Source organism: Panthera pardus, unplaced genomic scaffold (genome assembly GCF_024362965.1).
Source record: "Panthera pardus isolate Hobbes unplaced genomic scaffold, ASM2436296v1 HiC_scaffold_25, whole genome shotgun sequence".
Classification (NCBI taxonomy): domain Eukaryota; kingdom Metazoa; phylum Chordata; class Mammalia; order Carnivora; family Felidae; genus Panthera; species Panthera pardus.
This window is the reverse complement of record NW_026526821.1, coordinates 28,347,665-28,358,859: the sequence shown is the minus strand read 5'-3', so window position 1 is coordinate 28,358,859 and position 11,195 is coordinate 28,347,665. Positions and strand designations below refer to the sequence as shown.

The window sequence follows — 11,195 nt, the reverse complement described above, 5'->3', positions numbered from 1 at the left end:
CGATGTGGAATACTGTACAGTTCCAGATCGGCCTCTGGGTAACACACAGCAGGACAGACCAAAATAGTGCCGATTCGAAACTACATTGGTATTACATTGACATTCAAGCTCACAGACCACAAGAGTGAGCCGTGGTGTTCATTCTGAACTTGAACAAGTTGAATGCGTACTAAAATAGATTCAAAAGGGAACCAGTGGGAACATAATACCCAAAAAGTCCAGGATAAAATAAAATATTATGCATCATACCAAAAGCCAGAAAAAGGCTGAACTGGAATGAGAAAGGGCAGTCAACAGATGCTAACATCAGGGGCCTGCCTGGCTGGCTCAGTCGGTAGAGCATGTGACTCTTGATCTCAGGGTCGTGAGTTCGAGCCCCATGTTGGGCGTAGAGCCTGTTTAATGAGAGCAAAACCAAAAACCAGATGCTGACATCAAGATGACAGAAGTTGGGGTTATCTGACGAGGATTTTAAAGTAGCTATCCCCAAAAAAGGAGAAGAAGAAAGGGAGAAAAAGAAAAGCTTCAGCAAGCAACCATGAGCATTCCAGAAACAGGAAAATAGAAAATTTCCGCAAAGAAAAAGAAGATATAAAGAAAAACCAGATGAAAATTGTAAAACTAAAAAATACAGTAACAGGACCAACAAACTTACTGATGGACACTGTGAGCCATCGGAGATGACAGAGGAAAGAAGCAGTGACTTTGAAGATAGATCACTAAAACTTTTACAACTTGAGCAAAGAAACCACAAATGAACAAAATGAACAGAACTTCAGGGGCCTGTGGGAAAATACCAACATCCGTGTATGTCACTGGAATCCCACAAGGAGAAGAGAAGGAGTGCGGTGTAGAAAATAGACTAAAATAATAGCTGAAAGCTTCCCACTTTGGGCAAAAACATAAACCTACGGGTTTAAGAAGCTGCGTGAATCCCAAACCAGGAAGTCATAAAAATCCTAAAATAGTGTGCACTAACAGCCAAATAGAGTCATAGAGACAGAGTTTCCAAGGTTGGGGGACGAAGGAAAACAGAGATATCTGGTCAAATGTTACAAACTTCCAGTTACAAGATGAGTAAGTTTGGGGGATCTAACCTACAGCATAGTGACTATCGTTAACAATATACTGTATTGTGTACTTGAAAGCTGCTAAGAGAGTAGATCTTAAATGTTCTTTGCTAGCCAGAAAAAAAAAAAGTAATTATGCAAAACGATGGAGATGTTTACTAACCCTATTGTTGGTAATCATTTTGCAACATATAAGTATGTCAAATCATCATGCTGTACGCCTTAAGGTTACAAATTGTTACATGTCAATTATATCTCAGCAAAGCTGGGCAAAAGAATGAGGTGAAAAGTAAAAAGGTAAAAACACCTAGAACAGAGTATCTAGGAACTGTGGGACATTTACAGAAGGTGTAACGTACACAAAACAGGAAAACTAGAAGAGAAAGCAGAAGACTGTGATGGCTTACGTTTTCCAAAATTAATGATAGATACCAGACCACAAACGCCGAAAGCTCAGAAAGTACCAAGCAGGGGCACCTGGGTGGCTCGTCGGTTAAGCGTCAGACTTCGGCTTGGGTCATGATCTCCCAGTTCATGGGTTCGAGCCCCGCGTTGGGCTCTGTGCTGACAGCTCAGAGCCTGGAGCCTGCTTCGAATTCTGTGTCACCCCCTCTCTCTGCCCCTCCCCTACTCACACTCTGTCTCTTGCTCTCAAAAAATAAATAAAACATTTAAAAAATTAAAAAAAAAAAGAAAGTACCAAAAATCTACACCTAAGCATAGCATATTCAAATTTCAGGAAAAGAAGGGTGTGTGGCTGGCTCAGTCAGAAAAGCATGCAATTCTTGGGGCGCCTGGGTGGCTCAGTCGGTTAAGCGTCCGACTTCGGCTCAGGTCACAATCTCGCGGTATGTGAGTTTGAGCCCCGCGTCAGGCTCTGTGCTGACTGCTCAGAGCCTGGAGCCTGTTTCAGATTCTGTGTGTCTCCCTCTCTCTGACCCTCCCCCGTTCATGCTCTGTCTCAAAAATAAATAAAAACGTTAAAAAGAAAAAAAAAGAAAAGCATGCAATTCTTGATCTCAAGGTATGAGTTTGAGCCCCACATTGGGTGTGGAGACTCAGAAAAGTAAACATTAAAAAAAGAAAAGAAAAGTCAAATTGCAGGAAAACAAAGAGAGTATCTTGAAAGAAGCCAAAGTCGGGGGAGGGGGGGGGAATGCACCTTACCTATTGAGGAACAAGGATGAGAATTACATTAGACTTCTCATCAGAAACCACGCAAGCAAGAAGAGAGTGGAATGAAATATTTAAAGTGTTGAAAGAAAAACACCAGTCTAGGAGCACCTGGGTGGCTCAGTGGGTTAAGCGTCCAAACCTTGACTTTGGCTCAGGTCATGATCTCAGTTTGAGAGATGGAGCCCTGAGTCGGGCTCTGCGCTGACAGCCCGGAGCCTGCTTGGGATTCTTTCTCTCCCTGTGTTTCTATTCCTGCCCTGCTCGTAGAGGATCTCTCTCTCTCTCTCTCTCTCTCAAAAAATAAACTTAAAAAAAAAAAAAAAAGTAAAAACTTCAACTTCGTGAAAGAATGAATGTTCTTCATTCTTTCTTCATTCTGGTTCTTCATTCACCAGAAACAGCCAAAATGTTCCTGAACTGGTGAGTGGGTCAACAAACTTTGTTACAGGCAGACAATGGAGTATTATTCCCCAATAAAAAGAAACGAGCTATCCAGCCGCACAAAGACCTGGAGAATCCTTCAATGCCTCGTGAGCTTGGGGAAACAGAGATCTAGGTCATTGGAGGGCTGGAAACAGAGGTCCTGAAGCCTCAGGAACCAGGGGATTCAACTTCAGTAAACATTCCTTTTGAGGAACTGCCTACATGGTGATGTCCATTCTCCTGGAACGAATCCTGAGTACAAAAGACTTTCCGGCACAGCAAGAACTCAGCCTTTTTCCTCTGCTCTGGAAGGATCCTACCTACTCAGAGAAAGTAGCAACTGGGAGGCCCCACCGAGAACCCTAAGGAAAGGGCAAAGGGGGGCCAACACCTGCTTTGCCTGCTCTTCCCCTGGGGCCACCTTGCTTCCCCGAGATCTACCCTTAGCTGAATCTGTAGGAAATTAGGGTGTACGTTTGAGTCAGTGTGCTGTTCCGGGGGATCCGGTGTTCCCACAGCCCTGCGGCGGCGGGTTGGAGAGCCATCAGCGTGAAACTGGGAAGGAAGCAGAGGTTCCGGACAGCGAGTGACGCTGCTCTCCAACCAAGCTCTGCTGTAGCACAGCCCATCAGAAAGGAGACGTCTGAGTGACAGGCTTGAAAGATGTCACTTGGGGCCCCAGCCGGGGCTGTGGGGCCTCTGCAGCAGCTGGACATTAGGAAGGCATTTCTTAGAGGCTGGACACGGGGTGGCCACAGTGGCAAACACGAGGTAAGTCCAATGGCGGGGGTCACTGGGAGTTGGGGGCGTCCAGAGTGCTGGAGTTGCGCCCCTTCATGCGAGGGGCCCCTATGGAGCATTCAAGGCCTAAGGAAAGCTAGGCAGCCGTAGCAGCAGGCGAGGGGGGTTTGACTTCTAAACAGGGGCCCAGGGTTGGGGCCAGCCATGCGTTTGTCACGTGCTTCTGCCCCTGGGCCTGACATCTCTATCCTCCGGGCTGAGTAAGGCTGGGCGAAGGATGTCCCATCGCATCTGAAGCCCAGAGAAGGTACAACTTCCCTAAGATACACAGCATGTTATAACTGAGTTAGGCCTAGGACTCAGAAGGCATGGCTCCCTGTTCCAGGCTGCCTCCCTCCTTCCCTCCCTCATTCAACCCTTCCTGGGGATGCCCACTGGCTAAATCATTATATGACAGCTTGTCCTATGATACACACTGGGTTCCACACGGAAGTTAGTCCAGAAACCTCGTTCTACGCCTGGCTCCCAACACAGCCAGACTCCACGCCAGGCATTTGCTTCCTTTTTACCAAAAAAAAAAAAAAAAAAAAAAAAATTTAATGTGACTTAGAAGTATTAATTCATTACTGTTTTCCTTTTCCTATTTACAAAAGTATAATTTTGTGGCATTTAGTTTATTTATTTTTTTAAATTTTTTCATGTTCATTTATTTTTGAGAGAGAGACAGAAACAGAGCATGAGCAGGGGAGGGGCAGAGAGAGAGGGAGACAACAGAGTTTGAAGCAGGCTCCAGGCTGCGAGCTGTCAGCACAGAGACCGACGCGGAGCTCGAACTCAACAAACTGTGAGATCATGACCTGAGCCCAAATAGGTCGCTCAACCGACTGAGCCACCCAGGTGCCCCGCATTTAGTTTATTTTTGACTGCCACCATTATATATGTGTGAAGTCCAATAAAAAAATGTCACAATCTGCTTTTTTTTTCTGCCCATTTTCCTTATTATTCATTTTATTTCGTGATTATTAAGGTCAATAATTATGTCGCATAGGGGCAAGGGAGGGAGGAAATGGCTGTTGCACAAAGGCTCTATGCCAGGTTGTGATCAGCCCTGACCTTTCCAGAAACTTCACGCTGACCCCATGAGATGGGCTTTTGTAGCCCGTTTTACAAGGGAGGACGCTAAGTGGCAGAAGGGGGATTCAAACCCAAGGTCGGCCTGACTCCAAAGTGCACGTCCGAAATGCCAGCAAACGTTGAGATCCTGCCGGAGCAAGGTGTGGGGAGGTGGGTGGTCAGGGACGGCTTCTCGGAGGATGCGGCGGCGGGAGAGATGCCCACAGGGGCGGGCAGTGAAGCATGAGGACATGTGAAGAGTCAGGGAACGGGCACTTCCAGCCTGAGCTCTGTCACTCCCTGGCTACATGGCCTTGGACAAGTCCTATCTCTTCCGAGGCCTTGGTGTTTTCTCTCTGGAGTTTTCAAAGACCCAGGGTTCCACAAATCAGACCAAGACACTGAGTGTCTGGGCAGTGAGCTTGGCTGGTGAGTGAGCTTGACATTACCCTGCCCCATGTCTAAGAACTGGGCCCCCAAGTCCCCCTGGCCCAGCCCAGCCTACACCCTTGGAGGTGACCTAGGACATGCCCCCTTCTTGCCTCTGATGTCAGGGTCCTAAACCACCAAGTAGGATTATCCTGTTGACCTCCAAGGGTAGTTGTGAGAATTAAAATATCAATAGCTGATACGTATCGGACAATCCTTATATGCCAACGCTGTGCTAAGAGTTTTACACTGATGTTTCTCAATAAATCTTCCCAGCACTTCTGTGAAGTTGTTATTCTCACTGACAGATGTGGCAACAACAGAATCAGAGTGGTGATATTACTTGCCCAAGGTCATATCTCTGTCCTGCTTAGCTTGGTGCCTGTCCCGCAGGAAATGGTAACTCCATCGGAACTAGTTCTGACACATGGGCCCCACACTGGCATCTTAACATTTCTGGAATGAGGATGTTGCCCCACAACTGATGTCCGAGGAACATGTGAGTCAGCGGGCGGAGGGTGACCAGGGGACTTCGCTGTCTGCTGTCCGGTTGTTCAGGGAGCTGCAGTCAAGCCTGATGGAATTTTACCAGATTGGGTCCTTAGATGTCACTTGACGTGACTTCTAAATTGATGCCGCGTGGAAATACAAGGCTATGAAGTATACAGAAGGCTATGGCCAGACAGGCAGTACAATTGGAAGTACAACGTGCCGAATGGACCCAAAGAAAGTTTAGACTCTGGATGTGAAGAACTTTGATCCGATCACCAAAGGAGACGATTTCATAAATAAAAACATACTACTGTCAGTCTTTGAAGGGCTTTGATACGCTTTTGTCATCAAAAAAGCTCTTATTTAAATGGGTATCATATTTGCCTTGAAAAAATGACCTTCCTATTGATGGCGCCATAGAGTCAAGAAAAATCCAACAAAGCAGTCGTGATGCTTCCGGTTGTGAGCAACAGAAAACCCACTTCAAACTGGCTGGAAGTGACAAAGGCGTATTGGCTCCCGGTCATGAAAAGCCCAGGGCAGTTGGCTTCAGGCACAGCTGGACTGGCGGGAGGAAGCGAACGGCAGCAGGTAGATCTCTCGGCCCCCAAGCTCTGCCTTCTCTGCCGCGGCTCCAGTCCCCGTGGAGGCAGAACGGATGCCAGCGACGCCAGCCGCCAACCCTCCCAGGTTTTACGCTTCCAGACTCCTCAGCATTTGGAACCAAACCTGAACCTGACGCCGTTGGCTGGCATTGGGTCACATGACTACCCTGGACAGCTCAGGGAACGGAAGGTAGGCATTGCCCCGTCTGGTCACCTTCCTCCCAATGGACTCAGGCATGGAGTCCACTCCACTCACTGTACCTGGCCAAGGTGGAGGAGGGAGGCTCCTCCCAAGGAAACTTGGGGGCTGCTACCCTAAAGACGGGAAAGTGGATGCTGGGTGACCCCCAAGTAGCAGCCGTCCTTGGAAGGCAGTAATTACCGGTGAAAGGAAATTTCGGAGAGGTGACTTCTACCAGATCATCCCCCTGACAGCTCAGGTGACCCCAGAAAGAAAAAGCACCACTGCCAGAGCCCCCATCAGAGCGGGAAGAGCCCTTGGAGGTCCCTGCCGAGGTAGGATTGGGAAGCTAGAGGAGGGAAGGACTGGTCCAAGGCCATAAGACGGCCCATAGTTGGGAATGAAACCAGAACACAAATCTCAGGTTTCCTGGTTCCACACCCAGTGCTCCCAGCTGGCCTGTGAGGGCCAAAGGGGGCTCTGGAAGGGGACCTCAGCTGGTTCATCACTCTTGGATGAGAAGCCCCTCCACCTCTCCCAAGAGTTTCTCCCAGCATCCTTAGTGGAGTGTCTTTAACAAGTCTCCTGGGGCACCTGGATGGCCAAGTCAGTTGAGCATCAGACTCTTAATCCCAGGGTCGTGAGATCGAGCCCTGAGTTGGGCTCTGTGCTGAGTGTGGAGCCTGCTTAAGATTCTCTCTCTCTCTCTCTCTCTCTCTCTCTCTTTCTCTCTATCTCTCTATCTCTCACTCTCTCTCTCCCTCTGCCCTTCTTCCCCAACTCGTGCACTCTCTCTCTCTAAAATAAAAATAACAGGGACGCCTGGGTGGCTCAGTTAAGCATCCGACTTCGGCTCAGGTCATGATCTCGCGGTTGGTGGGTTCAGGCCCCACATCAGGCTCTGTGCTGACAGCTCAGAGCCTGGAGCCTGCTTCAGATTCCCTCTCTGCACCTCCCCTGTTTGTGCTCTGTCTCTCAACAATAAATAAGTGTTAAAAAAATTAATAAAATAAAAATAACAATAATAAAAGTAAATGAAAAATAAATAAAAAGCCTCCTGCTCTCCCCCCGCCCCCACGGCACTGGGGTCTCCCAGTCTGCCTCAGATGGAAGGGTGAGAAGTGCCCTAGATTTGCTCAGGCATTCTCTGTCATCGATGGCGCTGATCTAAGCCCTTGATCTTACGTAAAATGCAGGAAGCACAGCCCCTCTTCCAGCTCCAGCTGTCCCATCCTTTCTGGAGCTTCTGGACCCCCCCCCGCCACCCAGCCAGGCTGGGCCTTTATGGGTCTTCCGTGGCCCTGGGCCGGACCCGATTCTAAGAAACCTTCAGTGTGTCCACATATTGTGTTCAAAGCAGGACACCTGGTGAGCATGAACCCACCAGCCAGGCTGTCTCCAGAACTCCTCTGAGGGAGGGGCTTGGACGCAGCAATCTCATGTGGGTGAGGGAGGGGGCCTGCCTTTAAGCCTCCTTTGCATAGTAAGCAACTTCTATCCAGAAGATGCATCTGTTTGGCTGGCAGAAGGGCTTTTCTGATGGACATGAGGAGGCGGTTAAGCACCCATCCGTCCACCCCTTGGCGCCACCATGGTCATCATCAATTTAGATTAGAGGAAGCCTACCTTAACTCGATGACAGGGTGCCAGTGGTGGGAATCCAAGTCCCTTAGCGGGTGGGGAAGATGGGGTGGGGCGGGGTACAGGACGAGATCTTCCCTAGCACGTCAGGACTTTGAACAAGGATCGCTGAGGGCTGTATTTATGACACAGAAAGCTGTCAATGATGTAAGTGAAAAGGAAAAATATGAGAAAGTACATATATATATATATATATATATATACACCATGAGTGTGTGTGTGGGTGGGTGTGTGTGGGTGTGGGTGCGTGCACGCGCCTGCAATAACTAAGAGCTCAGGATCTGGAGCCAGATTGTCTAGGTTCAGATCTCACTTTCACCTCTTCCTTACCTTGGGCATTTTACTTAAAACTCTGTGCCTGCATTGCTTCATCTGTAAACTGGGGCTAAATCATAGGGGTAAGAGGAGGATCCCATGAGATAAACCAGGTACGGTGGAGGCAGGTCCCGGAAGACAGTAAGGGCTCAGACGGTGACATCCGATAATCTCGTTCGTCCCCTGAGCAGGGACCCCGTTCTCAGAGTGCCGGTGGCGGGGCGGGCCGCACCCTGGCTCCGGAACCGGGGCTCCCCGCCGCTGTCGGCCCCCCATTGTTGCGCCTTCCTGCTCTGCGAATCCGCCGCCGGGGGCAGCTCGGGGCCGGGGCAGGGGAGCATCCGGCCCGGGCGCCCTCCCCGCGCCGTTCTGGGCGCTCCGCCAAGCCCCTCCCGCCGCCAGCGCCCGGGGACAGAGCACTGGACTGCGAGTCCTGGGGCCTCAGTCCTACTCGGCCCAGCGTCTCTGGCCACCCGGAAAACAGCGGAAAAGCCTACCCTCCAGGGCCGCCCGCGGGTTAAGTGAGATCGCGGGTGCACCAGGGCGGGCACCTGCCCTGGCTCCCCACCTTGAGCACGTCTGTCCTCAGATACTGTCTTGCTCGCGTGGACTTTGAGAATGCTGCTCGCCCGCCCCCCGGGGTGCAAGGGGGACCGATGCAGCTCCTGGTGTCTGGGCCTGAGTGAATTTCTCAGAATATCCTGCCTCTGCTAACCCCGCTCAACCTCTCCCCGGCACAAGGCAAAAAGTGGGTGAAAGGGCTGGGCAGCTTTCCCAGGCTGGCAGCCGGCAGAGACCAGGATCTGGAGTCCTTGCATCCTGGCTCTGCTGCTGAATTGCTGTGTGACCTTGAGCAAGGCCTTCCCTCTCTGAGTCCCAGCCTCCCTCCTCTAATGGCACGGGAGGACAGGTGTGGCCCCTCACCCTGGCTGCCCCGCTGGCTGCCTGGGGCACCACGGGAAAGTAGTTTGATCCCCTGGGCTCAGTTTATCTTTTCTGCAAAATTGTTATGCCCACACAGATTCAGCAGATAACACCTGATCTTGAGATGCCTCTTTCTGCTGCCCTCTGCCCCGTTTCTCTGCTCAGAAAGCGATTTGAGTCTTCCAAAGGGGAACCCCAGCCTCAGGATTGTCCCTCTGCACTGGGCAGGACCACGTCTGGCTTTTGATATGGGTTCTCCCCACCCCCCAGCCCCAGGAGGCAGAGGGGCTTCTGTGGCCACAGGTTGGCTTTCAGTGCTGATGGTGCAGGAGTGAGCCACCCGTCAACAGAGGAAGTTTACTCGGGATTTAAGGAATGAGAAGGAATCGGGGCTTACAAAACCTGTTCCTAGAGTACCCTCTTGCTGCCTTCCTTCCCCCTGCTCCCTTTTCTATCTGCCCCCTGGTCTTGTGGACTGCCACAGAAACACCCAAACCCTCTCTGTTATGCCGAACGGTTGATCTGTTCCCAGTTTCTATGGGGGCAGCGGGGGTTGCTTGGATACCCCCATAATCGCCATCAACCCTTTCAAAGCCGTCCCAAATAAAGTCACTCCCAAAGAAATCTTAGGAATATATTGTGATTTTGTAACTGCCCCCCATAACGCCTCCCCCCAAGCCACTCTCAGCCGAGCTTCTGTTCTCACATTTACCCTAATTCATCAAAGGGCTTAGTACGGCAAAAAGTTCTTCCACCAAAAAAGTATCACCTTCCAGGGACAGCCACTGGGAGTATAAAGGCACATTTCCCCATGTGATCTTCACTAAAATTCCACCTTTTGGGAAATGCTGTTCCGATTTTTACGGAAGTGGCTGGAACTGGAAGGTAGGACTGTCAGGCACCACAGCCCCGGGCTCTGGAACGTCGTGTCTTTCCTTCTCTCCAGTTCCCCCTCGCCCTAGGTAGGTTCAGCTGGGCTGTGTGCCGCACCCCAGGGCACAGCTGCTCCCCCTGCCCGAGCTCTGGTGGTCACAGCTGCCTGGCAGACACCCCAGACGGAGGCCTGAGGTCCTTGTTAATGTCATTCTCCATATTCCTTCCCATGCTCTGCCCTTCATGCATGTGGTGGGACTACGCCTTTCTGTCCCCTGAGATTAGGTGGGGTCATGTGACTAGCCATGGCCAAGGAAGTGTGAGAAGTGACATCTGTCACCTCAGGGTGGGACATTATTGCCAGGTGGAGACCCCGTGACTACTGACAGCTTTTGAGATGGTGGCTGCTCCATTGCCCTGGGCCCCGGAATGGGAAGCGGTTGAGAGCCCTCCAGCCCTATGTGGACATGCCATGTACATGAGAAATAGTGTTAGGAGCCACTAGGATGTGGGGCTGTTTGTTAGTGCAGTGTGACCCAGCCTACCGAGACTGGCAGAAATCTCCAGAAAGCAAAACCAAAGTGGAAGGGAGAAACAGTGTGGGGGACATTCTGTCCCTAAAGACCTGTTTTGTGTTCTTTCACGAGATGGTCAGTCTGGTGAGAACACAGAGGAGACTTGTTATTTATTATTATTATTTTTTAAGTAATCTCTACACCGTGTGGGGCTCGAACTCACAACCCCAAGATCAAGAGTCGCACGCTTTCCCAACTGAGCCAGCCAGGCGCCCCAGAGGAGTTTCTAACACTCACAGGTCCTAGAGACAGGAGGCAGGAGGCACACAGGCCATGCAGGACCTCGTGGAAATACACCAGGGTAGGCGGGAGGCAGAAGACAGGAGGGGGTGTGGCTTGGACCATGGCATTTATTGGGGTTTCCGTGGGAAAGGCAAGACAGGGCAAGGCGGACAGTTTAGGATTGGCTAGTTTGAATGATTTCGGGGGGCTCTGAGCTGTATGGGTGGTCTCTGTTTGCCTGATAGCTGGCTCTGGGGTGATCGAGGAGACGAATACTGCCTCCTGGGGCTCACAGGCCTGAGAGAGGAGGTCTGGCACGGGTCTAGAATACCAAATGCCCAAACCGACTCTACATGGTGCCCCAGGACCGGCAGGGACCGGGGTGACACTGGGCTGGCCCTTTGTTGGATCTTAG

The 11,195-nt window shown here is 50.7% G+C and overlaps 1 non-coding gene across 1 annotated transcript; it reads left to right on the top strand.

Annotated features, from left to right (window-relative positions):
• The first annotated feature begins 316 nt into the window (after window positions 1-316).
• TRNAK-CUU (transfer RNA lysine (anticodon CUU)) lies at window positions 317-389 on the top strand. Its single transcript has one exon. It is a non-coding gene; the product is annotated as a tRNA-Lys (tRNA).
• The last annotated feature ends 10,806 nt before the right edge of the window (window positions 390-11,195 follow it).